This window comes from Chelonia mydas, chromosome 4 (genome assembly GCF_015237465.2).
Source record: "Chelonia mydas isolate rCheMyd1 chromosome 4, rCheMyd1.pri.v2, whole genome shotgun sequence".
NCBI lineage: Eukaryota > Metazoa > Chordata > Testudines > Cheloniidae > Chelonia > Chelonia mydas.
In genome coordinates this window covers 100,963,250-100,984,866 of record NC_057852.1, presented here as the reverse complement: position 1 = coordinate 100,984,866, position 21,617 = coordinate 100,963,250, and the positions used below count along the sequence as shown (strand labels likewise).

General features: G+C 39.0%; 1 long non-coding RNA gene across 1 annotated transcript; it reads right to left on the bottom strand.

Annotated features, from left to right (window-relative positions):
* Positions 1-160: 160 nt before the first annotated feature.
* Positions 161-19,079, bottom strand: LOC122465544. The gene is made up of 3 exons (XR_006290471.1): positions 18,835-19,079; positions 15,738-15,740; positions 161-171 (listed from the first exon to the last, which is right to left on the bottom strand). It is a non-coding gene; the product is annotated as an uncharacterized LOC122465544 (long non-coding RNA).
* Positions 19,080-21,617: the final 2,538 nt, after the last annotated feature.

The window sequence follows — 21,617 nt, the reverse complement described above, 5'->3', positions numbered from 1 at the left end:
GGAGGCTTTCCACACAAAATGCCAACTTTGCATACTGGGAATAAAGTGGAAAAAATTCATTCATAACACAGATGTTTACAGTCACTCTGGCTACAGGCTATTAGGTCCATTGTCCGCAGACAGCATCTTACATTTTTCAGACATGTCACCAGAATGCCATTTACCAGGTGGCTTGTAACATCCCCCAGGATAAAATTCCACCAACCAAGAGTATAGGCATCCCAAAGGCAGAGGCCCTATGACATGGATGCATCAAGTCTGTTCTGACGTTGGATTCTTGGCCCTTCAAGCCCCTGTGGCCACACAGGAATGGACCAAATGGTGAAGAATCATTGTGGCCAACTGTTTAGCAAAGTGGTGAAAATGAAGACGAAGAAAGGGAGATGATCCTAGCAAGTACAAGCCAGTAAGACTAACTTCAGAACCAGGAAAATGGGTTGAATACTATTGTAAAGAACAGAATTATCAGAAATAGATTAATATAATATGGTGGAGAAGAGTTATCACAGAATTCTTTAAGCTTGTCAACAAGCATGTGAGCAAGGGTAATAAGAACACAGGAAAATAAGAATGGCCATTTTAGGTCAGACCAATGGTCCATCTAGCCCAGTATCCTGTCTTCCTACAGTGGCCATTAACAGATGTATCAAAAGTAATGAACAAATCAGAGCAAATATCAAGTGATTCATCCCCTGTTGTCCAGTCCCAGCACTGTCAGAGGCTTAGGGACACGCAGAGCATGGAGGTGCATCCCTGATCATCTCGGTTAACAGCCATTAATAGATCTATCCTCCATGAACATATATAGAATTCTCTTTTAAACCCATTATAGCTTTGGCCTTCACACTATCCCCTGGAAACGAGTTCCAGTTGATATAGTGGACTTTCAGAAAGCCTATGACAAGGCCCCACATCAAAGACTCTTAAGCAAAGTAAGTAGTCATGGGATAAGGGGGAAGGTCCTCTGATGGATCAGTAACTGGTTAAAAGATAGGAAACAGAGTAGAAATAGATGGTCAGTTTTCACAATGGAAAGTGTAAAATAGTGAGGTTCCCCAGGCACCTTTACTGGGACCTATGCTGTTCTACATATTCATAACTGATCTGGAAAAAGATGTAAACAGCGAGGGCATAAAGTTTGCAGATGATACAAAATTACTCAAGATATTAAGTCCAAAACTGACTGAAGAGTTACAAAGGGATCTCTAAACTGAGTGACTGAGCAACAAAATGGCAGATGAAATTCAATGTTGATCAGTTCAAAGTAATACATATTGGAAAATATAATCCCAATTATACATACAAAACTATGGTGTTTAAATTAGCTGCTACCACTCAAGAAAGACATCTTGGACTCATTGTGGATACTACTCTGAAAAACATCTGCTCAATGTGCAGCAACAATCAATCATGCTAACAGTATGTTAGGAATCATTATGAAAGGGAAAAATAAAACAGAAAATACCATAATGACACTATATAAATCCATGTTATGCCTACACCTTGAATACTGTGTGTAGTTCCAGTCTCCCCATCTCAAAAGAGATATTAGAATTGGTTAAAAGTAAAGAAAAGGACAACAAAAATGATTGGAGTATAGAACAGCTTACTTAGGAGAAATTAAAAAGACTTGTACTGTTAATTTGAAAGAAGAGATGACTAAAGGATGATGTGATAAAGATATATAAAATCATGAATGGTCTCTTACCCCTACACATAACACAAGAACCAGGGGTCACCCAATTAAATTAGTAGCCAGCAGGTTTAAAACAAGCATAAGGAGGTACTTCTTCTAACAATGCACTGTAAACCTGTGGAACTCATTGCCAGATGATATCGAGGGCCAAAATTATAACTGGGTTCAAACAAAAAATTAGATAAATTCATGGAGGCTAGATTCATCAACGTCTAGTAGCCAAGATGGGTCAGGGATGCAACCCCATGCAGCAGCTGGGACTAGACAACGGGGATGGATCTCTCAATAACTGCCCCTTTCTGTTCATTCCCTCTGAAGCATCTGGTATTGGCTACAGTCAAGACAGGATACTAGCTAGATGGACCATTGGTCTGACCCAGTATGGCTGTTCTTATGTTGTATCTGCTCCATTCAGGAAAGTTTTCAGATAGATCCAAGGAAAAATATGAACAACAAAGCATTAACTTCTACACTTTTTTCCCCATGCTTGCCGACTGTGATTAAATCAAGGAAATGTCTTTAAAGACTTTCTAGTAGGAGGGCTACATTTGAATTTTCAGCCATGTTTTAACATGTGTTAATACTTAAACATGATTCTAAATTCCAATATAAAAACCAACATTTGTTCCAGGCCACAAGCTTTATTCCTGTTTGTGTTTAAACCTGACTAGCAACATAAATGTGTCTCCTAGCTATGGTAGAATTTAGTTGCATTCATTAACTGAGGTTAATGAATACATATTAAAATACAGCCAAACATTCTAGTTTTGACATGTAGTAGGGCTACCCCTACTACATCTCCTCATTCCACCTAAATACACAGTGTGATAGGTATTGACACAAACAGTTATATCTTTGAGGCTATTGTATCAACTTTATAAATGTTATCTGTCTCTGAGCCAGGGATTGAGTGCTGGCAGGTTGGGGGAGGTTACAAGGTCCATCCAGAAATTAAAGTCAGTGGGTGGTGATTACTTCAGACCCTGGGATAGGTAAAGAACTCCAGAGAAGTACCATCGACCGGGGTGACATATATACTGGTTCAGACTGGATTCATAAAACCCAGATGCAAAGAAAGAGCTTGGGAAACAAATGGCCAGGCTGAACTGACTGAAGGGGCCCCTCCTTCTTGACCTGAAATGAACCTTTAACCAAGGGGGCAAACCTTACAAAAGAGGTTTGAAGGAATGTGACCTACCAGACCCACATGTGGAAGATGGATAATCTCTGTTAAATCTTTTATTGTTTTGTATGTTCTCTGTAATTTTTTTGTTCTAAAATAAATGTATTGTGACATGTGAAAGTTGGTCTCTGGATAACCACTGTGTTAGCTGCTGGGAGAGAGTGAAACTGCAGGTGCTAAGCTGAGGTCAGATCTGCTGGGATAATCACAATGAATTTCAGGGGAGCTGCAAGCCAAAAACCCTAGTTTGGGGAGATAGAATCCTGAGATTCTGCCTATCATAAGCTGCCAGCTAGAGGCCTGAGATCTAAGGGGGATCCCTTGAGCAGACTATGGAGGAGGTCAGAGGTGCACTTTCCCCAAAACAGTGACACAGATCCTATCTATGCAGTATACTGGATCTCTGGGTCCTGGGAAATCTAAATCAGGACACTGATGGTCAAGAGTGAGTTGAATAAAAATTATGGCTGTCAAGCGATTACAAATATTAATCATGATTAATTGCACTGATAATAGAATTCAATTTATGGAATTTTTTACATTTTCAAATATATTCATTTCAATTACAACACAGAATACAATATGTACAGTGCTCACTTTTGTTTTTTACAGTGCAAATATTTATAATAAAAAATTAATAGTATTTCAATTTACCTAATACAAATACTGTAGTTCAATCTCTATCATGAAAGTTGAACTTACAAATGTAGAATTATGTACAAAAAATAAAATATGTAAATAAATATCAAAAATAAAACAATGTAAAAATGTAATACCTACAAGTACATTCAGTCCTATTTCTTGTTCAGCCAATCACTCAGACAAACAAGTTTGTTAACATTTGCAGGAGATAATGCTGCCCACTTCTTGTTCACAATGTCACCTGAAAGTGAGAACAAGTGTTCATATGACACTGTTGTAGCCAGCATTGCAAGATATTTACGTGCCAGATGTGCTAAGGATTCATATGTCCCTTCATGCTTCAACCACTATTCCAAAGGATGTGTGTCCATGCTGTTGACGGGTTCTGCTCGATAATGATCCAAAGCAGTGCAGACTGACATGTTCATTTTCATCATCTGAGTCAGATGCCACCAGCAGAAGGTTGATTTTCTTTTTTGGTGGTTCGGGTTCTGTAGTTTCTGCATCTCGGTGTTTCTCTTTTAAGACTTTTGAAAGCATGCTCCACACCTCGTCCCTCTCAGATTTTGGAAGGTACTTCAGATTTGTAAACCTAGGTTGAGTGCTGTAGCTATCTTTAGAAATCTCACATTGGTACCTTTTTTGCGTTTCGTCAAATCTGCAGCAAAAGTGTTCTTAAAATGAACATATGCTGAGTCATCATCCAAGTCTACTATGACATGAAATATATGGCAGAATGTGGGTAAACCAGAGCCAGAGACATATAATTCTCCCCCAAGGAGTTCAGTCACCAATTTAATTAATGCATTTTTTTAAACGAGTGTATCAGCATGGAAGCATGTCCTCTGGAATGGTGGCCAAAGCATGAAGGGGCATACGAATGTTTATCATATGTGAACATAAATACCTGGCAGTGACGGCTGCAAAAGTCCCATGTGAATGCCTGTTCTCATTTTCTGGTGACATTGTAATTAAGAAGTGGGCAACATTATCCCCGTAAATGTAAACAAACTTGGTTGTCTTAGCTATTGGCTGAACGAGAAATAGGACTGAGTGGACTTGTAGGATCTAAAGTTCTGCATTCTTTGGTTTTGAGTGCAGTTATGTAACAAAAACATCTACATTTGTAAGCTGCACTTTCATGATAAAGAGATTGCACTACAGTACTTGTCTGAGATGAACTGAAAAATACTATTTGTTTTGTTTATCATTTTTACAGTGCAGATGTTTTAATCAAAAATAATACAAAGTGAGCACTGTGCACTTTGTATTCTGTGTTGCAATTGAAATCAATATATTTGAAACTAGAAAAACATCCAAAAATATTTAATAAATTTCAACTGGTATTCTATTGTTTAACAGTGTGATTAAACCTCGATTTATCGTGATTAATTTTTTTGAGATAATTGCATGAGTTAACTGGGATTTATTGACAGCCCTACTAAAAATGTGCTTTATTAACTATGTCAATACTGGCTATATATTTATACAGCACTAAGCTCAATGTCCAAAATGAAACCACATCATGTCTGGTAATTTGGGTGTAAAACATGGGATGAATTATCCGGATACAGACAGCTGTTTGATGGTCTATATTCAGGAATATGGATGAAAAATCCTCAGGACATTCAACAACAATTCTATACAGTTGATCTCATGGGCCTGTGTGTATGGGAAGGGAAGGAGGTAAGAATGATGTTGTACTGGATCCTCCCTCTCACTTTAAACATAAAATTTAATTTAATGATATGTGACTACACTGATTTTGGGGGAGGTGAGGGTTAGGGGAAACAATCATAACAACCACTGTTTCTGGGCTGATCCCTTCTATATAACAGGGGTGGCCAAACTTAGTGACCGTCTGAGCCACAGATCACAACCTTCAGAAGTTCAAAAGCCACACCTGCTGGAGCTTGGGGTTCTGCCCTGTGGTGAGGTGGTAAGGCTAGGAGTTTATGCCGTCCGGGGAAGAGGGGCTCAGGGCTTCTGCCCTGTGGGAGGCACCTGCCAGGGCTCGAGGCTTCAGTCCTGACGGAAGGGGAGTTTCTGAGGGAAGAGCAGTCATGGAGCTAAAACCCCAAGCCCCCCTTCCTTGCTAGGTAGAAGCCCCTAGCCCCACCAGAAGCCCCGAGTCCCTCCCCCAGTCTGGTAGGCGGAGAATGGGAGGGGGCTCCATGAGCCCCACTTTAACTGTAGAAGAATGATATGTGGCTTGTGAACTGCAGTTTGACCGCCCCTGCTATATAACTTTGGGGAGAAATGTGAGGCATTCACAAGGACCTGCACTGAAAATTGGTATTTATAATGGAAATGCTGATACAAAATTAGCTGTAGCAGATGTCCTGTTTGCTGGTACTCTTATTATAAAGAATCATATTACCCCATGGATCACTAGCCTTTAAAACATGACATGAGTAATTACATATTTGGGGCGTTCTAGTTAACGTATTCATCTAGGCAAGCCACAAAACATGATAAACATCTTAGTTCCAAAAATTCCATTCCAAAGTCATCTTCAAATTACATTAGGTGGACCAAATTCAATCCTGGTGTAATTGCTTACAATTAGACTGACTGCAATGAAGTTGCATCTCCTTACTCCAGGACTGAATTTGTTACAATTTCTTTTAAAATATATATTTTTAAAATTCATATGCTCTATCCCCATGGTAAAGTTTATTTAAGGAAACCTACATTTAGTGGGTGACATGGAAATTTGGAGATATTTCTTTTTGTTGTAGAGGAAGAAAGTAATCCTTGTTTGAAATGTCAGATATAATGAAAAGTTGTAGAGTAAAGCAGGAATCAGCCTTTTAGAGTAGTAATAGTTGGAACCCTTTTCTTTGCATCATTATTAATGGGAATTTGATTAAACTGATCTCAGCATTGTATTAGTGGAATGCCAATTTTTAAGGAGAGAGGGGCTAAATTTATATCTAGCAACACTAGAGTCCACATGGTATACATACTCCAGTTATGCCAATCTCTCAACAACTGAGATAAGTACACTTTGATATTAAAACCAGAAATGCTCAGACATGTAAAACAGAGTCTTTCACATTTTTAGATGGCTATGTATAAGCAGAAGATAAGTAATATTATGGTTAAGTTGGAGACTTGAATTCCATCATAAGTTGATTTTTGGCCCACCCTTCACTAAAGTGTTAAAGTTACCCTCTCTAGTTTATGTTTTGCAGGTGCCTTCTGTGACCAGTAGACAACTTTTGTTCATATTTGAGGAGTTTTAGAAGTAATTTGTGAGGCATTTAACTAAAGACTGTATGGTAATGTATGTGCATGATGGGATAGTGTTCAAATTGGGTGGCTATTGGGTTACATATGCTGTGTTAATTTCAGAGTTTCCTGAATTTTGAATGCTTCATTCTGCAACCTTAGTGTAGGATTTTAAAAATGTAGATGTCCTAGGTTTAACTCATTATTTGCCTAGACATTTTAGCTAGCCAGCTCCAGAATGTCAAAAAATGAAATGGTGTTAACTTCATAAATCTCATTTCATAAGGCAGTCCTCCTTTTGTATAATCTAGAATGATTTTAGGCTAAGATTTTCAAAAGTAACTAATGCTTTTAGATGCCTCACTGTTTGAATGCCCAACTTGAGACATCCTAAAGGGGCCTGATTTTCAAAAACTAGGCCTCTGTAAGATGTCTCCAGTAAGATAGCCAAATCACTAGTTACTTTTGAAATGGTGCCCTTACATTTTTATAATTGGGTCCAATCACAACCAATAATCAGCATGTCTTTGTATCAACTTTGTACCAAATTTTAATCTTCTACCCCATACTGCTGAGGCATTACAAGTTTTTTTTTTTTTTTTTAAAAAGACAAAGACAACATTTCCATTTATAATGAGAAAAGTATGTTTTCATCATTCCTTTTGTTCCCCATAATGGCATAATGCTTTAACTCAAACTTCCAAAAACAAATCACCCTCCAGAAGACTTAAAACATTTCATCCTGAAAGGTGTGCATTAAAAGAAATGCTTAGGCAATCTTAAACACAGCTGTTGCTAAAAGTTCCAGCTATAATATAGCAAACCCCTGGTTTTCAAAACTATGTAACTGTTTATATATCCTGCCCACATTGAAGTCAGTGGGAATTTTGACTATGTTAATAAATTAAAAAAACAGAAGCATGGAAATAGATTCAAATTATAAATCAACAAGCAACAAGTTTCAGAATTATATAGCTCCTTTAAAATGTGCCCTGCTCATGGCTGCTAAGTGAAAATGGACTTTTTCAGATTATTCATAATTCTTATGAATTATAATTTATTCAGATTAATAAATATTAATTTTTCACGATTTTTGTATGTTAAACTTCCATAATTTTATATTCTAACCAAAATCATTTTCATGTTGTGTATCTATATATTCCATGCCCTACATCTATTGAAACAGGAAAAAAAAAGTTCAATTGCAGTTAATGAGTTAATTTCCCCTTCACCCAATCCTTGAGGGGCCATTTAGGGATCTGGGGCAAAAATTGGGGATTGGTCCTGCTTTGAGCAGGGGGTTGGACTAGATGAGCTCTTGAGGTCCCTTCCAACCCTGATATCTGTGATTCTATGAAGGGAGTTTTTCCTCCAAAAAATAAATTTCTTTGTCTCATACCCTATAAAAGGAAAAAAAAGAGGGTTTGGGAGTTAGTTTGGGAATGAACACTATCAACATTCCACCGGGTACAGAGGAAGGAACTATACTACCTTGTCTTCAATATCGACATGGGGTTGAAAATGTATGTTTTCATTCTGTATCCTGTACAGTACTATATTAATCTTTGATTGATAATCTTTGATTAAATAAAGCCATTTGAGCTGCTTATTCAACATTTTTCATTGTTATTAAATTGCAATACACAACAAGATCAAAATTAAAGGTGATATTTTGCCCTTCGACATCAATAGAAATAACATGGGAAAAAAAAACATGTTCTAAACAGATAAAACAATAAGAATCAGTAATAAAGAATATAGCCAAAAGCAGCATTGAAAATTGTTGACAAGTTAACAAAATGAGTAAATACACCTCAGCACAGACAGATATTTAAATAATCATTTTTGTAGCTTGTATTTTTCTGCTTGTTTCAAATACTGCATGACTTAGCCAAGCATATTCACTGTAGTGTTTTAGCAAGTTTGAAATTCCTGGGTTTGGAGAGGCTTTGTTTCGAGTGTTTTGGGGCTGCACAATGCCTCATCTTTTTTCTGGGACATAAAAGCCATAGCATGATGTCCACAGATTTTATAGGTTTCTCCCAAGCTAATGTACTTTCAACGATTATTAGAATGGAAAATTGCCCAATGTGCTATGACAGACATGTAATCAACCATTTAACCGTTAATGTTAGGGATGAGAGAATCTGAATAAATGCATTTGAAATGGGTTTTTTTACCCATAAAAGCTTATGTCCAAAAAAATCTGTTTGTCTTTAAGGTGTCACCAGATTCCTGGTTGTTTTTGTGGATACAGACTAATACAGCTATCCTTCGGATACTTGAATAAAGTTCTGATCCTTATTAATAAGGACTCAGAAACCAAACAAGTGCCAATAGGTGACACAAGTAACCTTTATAGCATTGTTACAGAGCTATACAGTGTCCCAAAGGTAAAAGAAAATAAGGTTTCATTCTCCATCCTATCACTGTTTGTCTAGCTATTTTCACCTGTTAATATTTGACCCCTTTTCACTCACCAAAACACTGGTTTGGGGGGCTTAGCTTTGTTTTAGGGATATAACTTAAAGAATGAAGGATTGAGTATGGACTTTCAGGTTCCAAAACATTTATTAGATTTAGGGCTAAATTCAGCAAGGGCAGCAGAGGGACCTGTAAATTACAGCTCCTGGTATATCCACTAAGCCTATTGTGCCAAAGAATAAATCCAGCTGGGAAGCTGCTATTTCTAGCTCAGCCTTGAGCTCAGGTGTTCTCAAAGGGAGAGCTCTAAGTTATTCTGGGACTTTCTATTCCATTCAGGTTCTCACATTGCTTTCACCACCATAGTATCCGAGCCTCTTCCAATAGTGCACTAAGCAATGTGACTACAGAAGTCCACCAGTGGAAGTTAAATTAGAGCATATGGCTTGGCCTTATCCCCTTATTCATTCACATCCCCTTGTCCATTTCTTGGGGTGTGCTGTCCTCTGACAGACTGCACCTTGGAAGTGGAACTAATCCATTTTGCTTTACCACCTCTGATTTGTCTCTGGGCAGTCAGGCCCAGTTTATATCAGCATAACCTACCATAAACCTTTCCGCTGTGTAAGTTCTGACATGGGAGATGTAGTCTGGCCAGAGCGAATCTGTCCTTTAGAAAAGAAAGGGGCACTCAAACTACAACGCCCTGGAGGCGCTGCAGCAGCATTTCTGAATAAAAATTTCACTTTTTGATTTTTCACTGAAATGTTGACATTCTCCATAGAAAAAAATCTCCAAAAATTATTTATATATATGTCAATTTTCAGCAGAAAAAAGTTTGATCCATCTCTCTTATTAGAGATGGGTGAATAAGTTTCTAACACACAATTTTTAACGGAATTGGCTCTGAATTGTTCAGTATTTTCTGTACTTTTTCATTCAAAATTATCCACCAAGTAATTTGTCTGTAGATCATTCAAGAACTGTTCATTGTGACTAGTCACTACTCAGTATTCAATCTTGATTGATTCAGAATGGAGATTGTGTGTATCTCTTTTCCCTCATTCAGTGAGCTCAGATTCAAATATTTTGTGCAAATTGCTCGTGAATTCAATATCCACTTTTCTGGGCGTATGCTGCAATATTTGCTAAAATTTCACCATTTACACAAACATTCCTGCTGGTTTGTTTAAAAAATTGAAATTCAATTATGGCAGTCTTATCTCACCCAGAGGCTGTACAGCTGTAAGCACACTGAAATAAATTATCGGTCCCCGCAATAGCACAGCAATACATATTTACAGCTGAACTTCTACTCTTGTGGCTACAGAATGACACCACCAAAAGTGGCTGTGACAGCTGAAAGAGTAGCAGAAATGAGGCTGCCCAATGCTACATAAGTTTACAAAGTTGAGAAAATTTTAAAAAGTACTGCCCCAAGGCAGCATGGGAAACAGCTTCTGATTTTTTTTTTAAAGCTAGATTTCCATTCTGTGATTAACTTCTGGCCTCTTTCACTGTACCCTGTTAGGATATAGATATTCAGGCCTGTCTGTAAAGGCCTATACTCTAAGAATTTAGGTGTATTCTTATCACTTAGCTAGTTATAGAGGTATAAAAGAAAGAATCAAAACCACTGTTTGCCGGTGTAACGTCCTACTCTTACTGTGACAGCGTGAGGCCCTGTGCTTAGGCTAAGGCCTTTGGCTAAGCAGCAGAGGCTGCCATAAGCTGGGAAAAAAGAAAAGGAGGACTTGTGGCACCTTAGAGACTAACCAATTTATTTGAGCATGAGCTTTCGTGAGCTGTAGCCTACAGCTCACGAAAGCTCATGCTCAAATAAATTGGTTAGTCTCTAAGGTGCCACAAGTCCTCCTTTTCTTTTTGCGAATACAGACTAACACGGCTGTTACTCTGAAACCTGTCTATAAGCTGGGAAGCGAACAGTCACATCCTCACATCCCGAACTAGTCACATTGAAATAAGGTGCTATTGGGCTGTTAGGAATACAATCCTGTCCTGATAATGCCTATCGCCTCCAGAGAAAGGGAAGTGCCTAGAAAATGTAAAAGGAAACTTAGTTTGATAGCATCCTGTCTGGCAAGAACTCACTTATCAATAGCTGGGATGTGAAATCCTCATTTCTGTGTTTGTTCTATCACTGTAGTCCCCATTTCCCTATTGTTTGTCTGTATAATCTGTGCTTCTGTGATTGTTTCTATCTGCTGTATAATTAATTTTGCTGGGTGTAAATTAATTAAGGTAAGGCTCTGTGGTGTCAGAGCTGGGAAGGGGGACACTAAGGAAGGAAACTGGAATCATGCTCACTGGAAGTTCACCCCAATAAACATCGACTAGTTTGCACCTCTGGACTTTGGGTATTGTTGCTCTCTGTTCATGCGAGGACGACCAGGGAAGTAAGTGGGTGAAGGAATAACCCCCCTAACATACTCCTTTTCCTCTCTCTTGATGTGTGACATACAGCTCCTGTTTAAGCCTCAATGGGATATTATCTGTTGTTGATAAAAAGTAAACATAGTTCTAGGAACTTTTTCCCCAACATCATACAGAGGAAGTGTCAAATTTCCCAATAACCTGCTTCTGCAGATCCTTACCTCACAATTAGTGTCATTGAGGTGAATGGGAGTAGTCACATGAAAAGGGACTACTTACAGGAATTAGGGTTTGGAGGATGTCATGTCAAAATATTAAGCTAAGGTGCTACCTTTGGCATGTGGGCCGCCAGGGTAAGCCCCCTGGAGGACCGAGCCAGTTTGTTTTCCTGCCACTTCTACAGGTTTGGCTGAGTGCAGCTCCCAGTGGCCATGGTTCGCCGCTCCAGGCCAATGGGGGCTGCGGGAAGCGGCAGCCAGCACATCCCTCGGCCCGTGCCACTTCCAGCAGCTCCCATTGGCCTGGAGCAGTGAACCGTGGCCAGTGGGAGTCGCGATCGACTGAACCTGTGGACGCGGCAGGTAAACAAACTGGCCCGGCCCACCAGTGGACTTACCCTGGTGGGCCGCGTGCCAAAGGTTTCCGATTGCTGATTTATAAACAGTGCAATATAAACACTATTTAGTGTTTGTCTTTCTTTCTGAAATATGTAACTTAAATTCTCCCTTGACTCACAATATTTTAATGCTAGTTTTAGATCTACTAAAATATTTAGTATTATCGATCAATATCTTACTTTGGTAAGTTTCTTCATATAAAAAGAACTCTATTAAATACATTCCTCCAGTATCAAGTATCAGAGGGGTAGCCATGTTAGTCTGGATCTGTAAAAGCCGCAAAGAGTCCTGTGGCACCTTATGGACTAACAGATGTATTGGAGCATAAGCTTTCGTGCATCCGACAAAGTGGGCATTCACCCACGAAAGCTTATGCTCCAATATGTCTGTTAATCTATAAGGTGCCACAGGATGCTATGTCTCTAATAAACACTTCAAATTATAACCCCCCATCTTGCAATCAACTCCACATGCCCATGAAATCAAACTGGGCTCCATAAAGCTCCAGGGATCCTTCTGCACAGATCTGATTTCAGGACTGAGACCATACAGCTAAAATTCAGTTCAAATTCTTTTTAGAAGTTATCATTATAGCCACTTAACTTTTAGGACAGCCCATTACATTCTGGTATACTTGAAATACAAAATCTGAAGCAGCTCCCAGGGAATATTCCTGTGTGTACACTGAGAAAAAAAAATACATCTTCAAAGGGGTTGTAAAATGTTCTTGGACAGATTGTGAAACTCTTTACCCTGAAGTCAAGACTATTTCAGTAAATAACCTTCACTGACATTACTCTGGTATTCAAAATCTGGCCCTGTGTTCCTCATCTAATATATTTGACACAGGAACGCTTAAAACTTTTTCCACACAGGCTATTTTCAACAGCTTTTTTAAAAAAGGTTATCAGAGAAGATCTGAAAGTGCAATCAAAATAAATATTCACCTTATTGTTATTCTGGGTGTTGGGCAATCACATCACCTTGTTGATACTATTGGGCATGAAGGCCATGTTCCATTCAGGGTAAACAAGGGAACAATTAAATCCCCCATGGTTTACTGATAGCTGAAACAACAGAAAGCCACTGCCCAAAGACTAGATCTCATGCAAGCCTGGGCAATGTCTAGGCCATACAATCCAAAAGGTTTCCCATAGGGTTGAAAGCAAACCTATAGGCAGGGAAGTGAATTGATTGTAGCTATGTGTTTGTGAGAGAAGAAAGGAGAAACATCACAGAAGCAGACAGAAAGGGCGGGGGGGCGAGAAGGCAGTCAGAGAAATACTTGCGTCATAACTCTGACAGAGTGCTGGCTACACTGAGAGAAAAGAAACTGCCTCCTATTTGATTCTTGCTCTGTTCAGGGAAACAGGACATTATGTACATATTCTTTGCAAATAAACGGAAGTTCATCAAAGAAATATCTGACACTGTCATCAGCTTCTCCTCCTAATGGAAACAACCTGGCAAGGCCCAAAACTTGACTAACCACTTTGGCCAAAAGGGGCAATAGTATTATCTATTTATATATCATTGAGGCATTAAGGCACACAAACTATATTTATTAGTGGTTTAGTTACAATATATATACACATTGATTTATATAAGCCATATCCATAGCAAGTGTAAATCTACACCAATGCTAAATCTACATCCAGATAAGGATATTGGCCCACTTATTTTAAAAAGGGAAGACCAAATGTGGTATGCTGCTTCTACACAGACAAATGAACTGTGCATGAAAGTTACCACATATTATTCATTATTTTTCTACACCACAAATTTCCTAGGGCAACTCAAAGTTCACATAGAGTGGGATTTTCTGAAGTGCTCAGCAAAAAGCAGGACCAATCCCCAATTAAGTCAATGAAAGTTTTACCATTTACTTCAGTGGAAGTAGAACTACATCAGTGCTGAGTGCTTTTGAAACACTCCCTCCCATAAAGATGCACAAGGTATTTGTTTGGAGGATTTACCACCTCATCGTCAGATGATGCAACAAAATGTGCACCAAGCAATATAGTGGGCATGGCTGTGGTGGTGACAAGAAGACTGATCAGAGAAATAAGATTGCTGAGTGAAAAAAAAAAACACAGCTTGACAGCATGGTTGATTTTGTTTTTTTAAATGTTTTAGTTTGACTACAAATTAAACACATGTATTCTTGTGGGTTGGGCAAAACATCATTGAAGCTAGTGCCCTTAGCTCTACCCTTCATTTAAAATAGCTGTAAGAAACAGTTAATCTCCTTCATGAAACAGTAGCAGCCTCTACCCCAAACACAGGCACAACATTGCCCCAAACAAAGGCACTTGTGAGGCCACTCAGGAATTTAAACTACTAGAGAGAGGGGTTTGGCTGGCTGTTTTTAGTGGAGAAGGTATGAGTGTGAGTGTGAGTGAGAAGCAGGAGAACCATCACAAATATACAGAGAAAAAGGAGAAACTCAGACACAACCTGAACAAGTGTTGAGTGCATGGCTCTTAGAAAAGCCGAGAGAGTAAGTGAGCTTGTAAGCTGAATATTGGCTACAGGCTCTTGGAGCTCCAAGCAAGGAAACTATGTCCTGTTTGATTCCTCCCATGTTCAGGGAAACAGGACTTTGTACATTCTTTGTAAGTAAACAGGCTTGTATTAAAGTTACCTGATTCCATCATCAGTTTATTCTCCTAATGGAAACCACCTGCAAGCCATTTGGCTAACTCCTTGAGTCAAAAAGGGAAACAGTATAATACATGAATATCTTGTGACTCAGTTTTTGTGGAGGTCAAGGCAGAAGTGAGTCTTAACCAGGAATTTCAACAAGGGGAAAGTGGTATCTTATCAAGCCAATTTGGAGAGGTTATCCCATTCCCAAGGGGCATTGTGGAAAAAAGTGCAGAGATGGTTGTGAAAGAAGTCAGACAAACTGGCACATTATCAGAACACTATCATCATTATTAGAAACATATGGGTATGTCTACACTGGAAAGTTTCTGCATCACAAGTGTCAAGGTTCCTCCCCCACTCTGAACTCTAGGGTACAGATGTGGGGACCTGCATGAAAACCTCCTAAGCTTACTTTTATCAGCTTAGGTTAAAACTTCCCCAAGATACAAATTAATTTTATCCTTTGTCCTTGGAATATCCACTGCCACCACCAAACTCTAACTGGGTTTACTGGGAAACGCAATTTGGACACGTCTTTCCCCCCAAAATCCTCCCAACCCTTGCACCCCACTTCCTGGGAAAGATTTGGTAAAAATCCTCACCAAATTTGCATAGGTGACCACAAACCCAAACCCTTGGATCTGAGAACAATGAAAAAGCATTCAGTTTTCTTACAAGAAGACTTAATAGAAATAGATAGAAGTAAAGGAATCACCCCTGTAAAATCAGGATGGTAGATACCTTACAGGGTAATTAGATTCAAAACATAGAGAATCCCTCTAGGCAAAATCTTAAGTAGAAAAAAGACACACAGACAGAAATAGTTATTCTATTCAGCACAATTCTTTTCTCAGCCATTTAAAGAAATCATAATCTAACGCATACCTAGCTAGATTACTTACTAAAAGTTCTAAGACTCCATTCCTGGTCTATCCCCGGCAAAAGCAGCATACCAACAGACACACAGACCCTTTGTTTCTCTCCCTCCTCCCAGCTTTTGAAAGTATCTTGTCTCCTCATTGGTCATTTTGGTCAGGTGCCAGCGAGGTTACCTTTAGCTTCTTAACCCTTTACAGGTGAGAGGATTTTTCCTCTGGCCAGGAGGGATTTTAAAGGGGTTTACCCTTCCCTTTATATTTATGACAACAAGTTATACCACTTTTATTAAAATGCTGAAATTAAACTGCTGTTGCATGTCCATACTGAGCTCCTTGTGACTGTGAAGCGCATCCACATTAGCAGCTCTTGCAACGGCAAAGAAAGCAATGCATTGTGGTAGCTATTCCACTGTGCAACTGGCTACAGGATGATTTGGGAAGGGTTTGCAATACCTCATGGAGCAGGCACAGCACCACATGATTCAGGTTTCCCAGTCCCATTGTTTCATGAGCATCCTACTACATGCCAGCTGCTTTTCAACTGAAATGTGTGTGTGTGTGGGGGGGGAGAGAGTGTGTTTTGGGGGACAGAGAGAATGTGTCAGCATGCTGTCTTGTAAATTCAGACAGTGGCAGGAAGCAATCAGTCCTGAAGCAGGGGGAGGGGGAAACCCCAACATTGGCCCCTTGCCTCCCTCCCTGGACTCTCTGCACAGCAATCTCTCTCTCTCACACTCACACACACACACACACACACACACACACACACCCCTGCCTCTGTGTTCAACAGCACAAGCATTCCACATTAATGGCTTGCTTTGTGTCCCAGAGCAGATCAGCAGAGCACACAACAGCTGTCAGAAACCGTGCTTTGAAAGGGGAGGGGTGCATGTCTGCAGGGCAGCTGAATTCAAAACAATGAGCACAGTGGTCTCTTGATGCATTATGGGACAGCTCCAGAGGCCAATTACAGCACAGAAAGTAATCAAGTGTCTACACTGTCAGTAGAGTGCTGGAGCCTCTGCGCTGTAAGGTTTACGACTCTTGTCAAGGTAGTTTTTTTGCAGCACTGCAACCGAGGAGTTTATGCACACAAAGTGGCCTGGCAGTGTGTCCACGTCTGCAGTTTGCGCGCAGAAAACTGCTTTACTCCACAGAAACTTGCCAGTGTAGACAAACCCTATGAAGTTTCTGGATGTGCTCTTAACCGGCGTGAGGGTTAATATAAAACGGATGTTAATGGACTAGGGAATTATGAGAAAAAACAAGTGCTGTGTATTGGCATACAATAAGTTTAAAAAAATTACATGACATCAAATGTTCATATGTGGAAAAATGTGCATATGTCCACGTTAAAGACATTTTACACTGTTGTAGATAGTTCTGTAAAGCTAGGGAAAAGATTTGTTATAATTAAAACTTTGGTTACTAGAAGGTAACAAACAGAAAACCATTGCATGAGACTGTAGTTTAATAACGGCTGAAAGGTTGTGCACTTAGTGTGCATTGATAAATTGAAACCTGCCTCTGAACTATGACCTACATTCAAACAATAGCAATCTCATCTAGCCACTACCCGGGAGTTGCCATGATTAAAGGAAAAAGGTTGTTTGGACTCTGAATATTCTAGTTTAAATGACTGAGTGGAATAGTTTTATTACCAAAGGACTGCTCACAAAAAAAAAAAAAAAAGATATTCTGCAGTTCAATTTTCTTTCAGTTGGGTTCACTCCCTTTCCATCCTTGGGCACATGTAATTTTTTTTTTTAAATGCATCACCACCTATGTATATAAACGATAGAATCCATCTCTTTCATACACAGATGATCACATACAAAAAAATTCATGGTTATGTGCATGGAGGCTGTTGAAAAATCAGACCTTTAGATATTCAATCCATAATCAGAGGGTCTATTCCTGGGTGTACTATTGATCAAAATTGTTCTATATCTTGCATTTTGTCCTCTTCTTTCAACTACATATTATTTTTCCATTTATCCTATTTTTTCCCTCTTCAATTTCTCCATTTTTTCCAGCTAATCGCCTTCTTCTTTTACAGAGATGACTTAATTTATAACTTTTTCTAGTAGCCATCTCCTAATCATGATTTGGCAATTAATCTTCAGGTTATTAATGACTCTAGATGCATATAATTTTAATTAAAACTTGTACTCTGGTGTGCAGAGAACTTTAAGAATTGGAAACAGAATTTTAATGAAGTACTGGTGTTGCTGATGTGCCAATATGATTTTGATTATGATTCCTGGACTGATTTTGTATTCTATGGAATAATTAGAAATGAATTTGATTCATCACATTCTGTGATATCTAAAGTAAATAATAAAATCATGCACACAGCTTTGGCACTAGAAAGTGCATTTTCTAAGTGAAGGGAATTTTAAATCATTTTTACTATAAAAAAAGAAAGTATTCTTTTTCTTTTGTAGAAAAAAAATGAAAAGTTTTTTCCATTGAAGATTTTCCTGACTCATTATTTCCAACAAACAATTAAAGGTTCATATAAAAATTACCTCAGATGTATGCTATCCTCCATAATTATAATTATTATTTAGGGCTTGTAATTTTTTGGTTTATCGTTTTGTTTTTTGTTGGGGTTTTTTGTTTGTTTTTTTACTTTAAAAAGCTCTCATTGGTAAACCATCTTGTGATGTTGTGGCTTTATAATGTTCCAGCCTTTGTGTGTGAAGTTTAGTCTTAATTACACTCTGACATTTTCCCTAATCATACTTTAGAGGAATAATCGTATTGTAGATTTAATTCCTAGATTTAATTCCTAGATTTAACTAATATATTAGGATACATTTCTAGAGGAAAATTGTATTTGCTGTGTAGTACATAATCAGAACAGACACTAGAATCTGCAGTGAAATGTTCTGCACAAATCATCCTCTGCGATGCTATAGGATTGCCAGAATCTGTTAGGGTACATCCCACCCCTGTGAATGTGGGCCAACAGACTAGGGCTAATACTATGGCATTAAACATAGGTGTGTAGTCAGAGCTTTTAAGTTGTGGGTTGGGCTAGATCTCAGGCACCGAAGCCCTTCCTTCTCCATAAGCTTTAGGGCCAAAACTGCAACAAGCTATTTTTAACACCTGTGGCAAGATGGCCGATTTTAGTCTGGTGGGTCCTGCGCTTTTCTTGGCAGGGAGCTAAGATGCTACCCTTTGTCCCTGCTCTTGGGTGCCCACTACTAGCCCGGGAAGGTGGTAGAGGAAGGAAGCAGGGGAGGGGTCTGGGTTTGCTCCTCGCTCTAAGTCCCAGCCCCTCTCAACCCCTGTGGGTTTCTTACCCTCGTCCCCCTTAGGTGGGATTACCCTCGGTCCTTAGTTGCTGGGGGAGAAGGAGTCTCCCTCTCCTGCTGGGGCAGGGTCTCCTTTAATTCAATTCTCAGACCCTCCAAATCTCTCAACACACCTCCAAGCTCCAGTCAGTCAGTCCTCTGTCTGCCTGCCTGACGCAGGGGGTTTTCTTAGGTTCCTAACAGGGCCTTAATTGACTGCAGGTGCTCCAATTAACCTGCAGCCACCTTCCCTTGTCTACAGGGAACCACGCCTTAATTAGCCTTGAGTTTATCTATCTAGCACTCTCCCACTGCTCCCTGGCCCTCCTGTATCACACACCGTAGCACAAGCCCTAGTCTCTTGACCTGATCTTGTGTGCTTGCTGCCGCAGGCTGTGCAGGCATATCCTCAGAGGGATGTATCCGCCATATAGAAAATCAGTCACTGCTGTATATACCTCTAAACCTCCAAACTTAAAAAAAAAAATAATGAACCCAAGTGTTTTGGGGATCAATGGCAGGGATTAATGAACCAGACAAACTATCGAAATTAATGAGAGAGGCTTAATTTCTTTTGCCTCTAAGAAGAAATAGTTGTTTCAGATTTTTGAATCTGATATACCTATGAGATTAGGCAAGTATAACATTGCTGTTGTGACAAATGGGCCTTTTTGCTGTCAATCAACATTATGTGGTGATGTTTAGAGAACCTTAGATTAGAAGCAACCTTGACCATGAGGTAAGATCACTAGGATAAGCACTATGCCTTATTCTGTATTTTGTAAGCACTGACTACTTTTACAGTGTTACGTAAACGCCAGTAGAACAATTATGGAGGTAACTTGCAAGTTTCAGGGACCTGAAGAAGAGCTCTGTGTAAACTTATTTCGCTCACCAACAGAAGTTGCTCCAATAAGAGATTGCCTCACCCACCTTGTCTCTCTACGTTTCAGGGAGTCAGTCATCTCACAAAGCAATATTCAGAGTGTATCCCAAAAGAGAATACATGTATTATCTTAAAGGCCTAGAAATAAACCTTAAGATATCATCTGAACTGCTCTTTGAGACCAGGCCAGGCATAAAGAAAGAATGTCTGTATTGAAATCCCTGAAGAGCTCTTAAATATTTTAAGGAAAAAAGGCATTTATATTAATATATTAATAATGATAAGACTATTTAATCAGAAATAAGGAAGAAAGTTTACTGTAATGGGGGCGGAGAGGAATCTTCATTTTATCAGTTCTTTTTAAGGATACAAAAGCACAAATATGTGGCAGGTTAAAAACCAAATACATTTGTTTAAAGAGAACAGGGAAATAATATACCATAATTGCAATGGAAGAATTCAAAACTACAGTTCAAGCACTTGAATGAGATTAGCACTAGGCTTAGATGGATCGCCCTGTTAGTTTTATAGCAGGCTTTTCAAGCACAACAGCTCTCGTCTAATAATCACTTATAAAGAGGCATTCCAGTTTCATACACTGTGGGAGGAAGACAGAAAAAAGAGAGGAAGTGGAATTAACCATAATCGCCCTTATTCATAAAAAGGAATGAAAACTTGGCTTTGTTCTAACAAGGGTCTTATTTCTTCATTAAATATAGATGTGAAGATCTTTCTTTAGTTTTTGAACACAAGTTGGAAAGAATTATTATAGTCCTTTACAAAAACAGATGAAGTACCGTTTATTAAGAGATTTATGAATGGTTTGGAAGTGTAAGAAATATGTGCCCTACAGAAACCTTATCATTAGATATCTTTGATAGGGTTGAAAGGCCTTATTTGTACTTCACTCAGTCTAGATTTGTCTTTGGTATCCTTTCAATCAATGAATACCACTGCTATACACAATCCTAAGGCAGTAATTGCCACACACAGTCACTTTTCAGCCTAGGGAAAAAAACCACTAGGAAGGGTGTGCCTTGTTGCTTCTATTAGCATCTGCAAATGAACTTTTCGGAAACCCTGTACCATGTAGCAGATGAATGATGTTGCTCATATTTTCCCAGGTTTAAAAAAAAGTGTAAATGTTCTTTGTTCAAATCATAGAGCACTATACATCACATCTAAATATAGGATATAAAATTAAATGTATCCCCTATTATAACAGAATGATAAGGGACAAGTTTTTTCCTTAAATTGTATTAATGTATCTCCTGGACCATTCTGGTAGCCAGGGGCACAATTTTGTCCTTAACATTTCAGATTAAATGGAGACTCTGTCTCCTGATCCACAGAAGCAGCTTTCATTTTCAAAGAGCAAGTGTTCACTCCCTACTGCTCACAGAATATAGGCTTGGTTGTTTCACAGCCACTGCTTTCCAGGGTTGGGGCCCATGTGTCAGCTTATCCTGATTGCCACATATAACAAGCGAGTCTTGGGGAAGAATATTAGAGTCACATGGAGGTGGGTTTTCCCATCTAGCTGAATGGTTGATTGGTATTACAGGAATTGCCATGTTGTTCCCAGCCCAATGTACCCATCACACTGTGATATGGCTCACAAAGAACTCAAGATCATTTCTGACCTGTTGAAAAACAATACAAGTTTAACTATCCTGAAGATAGTCACTATTTGTAGGGTAGTTCAGCTC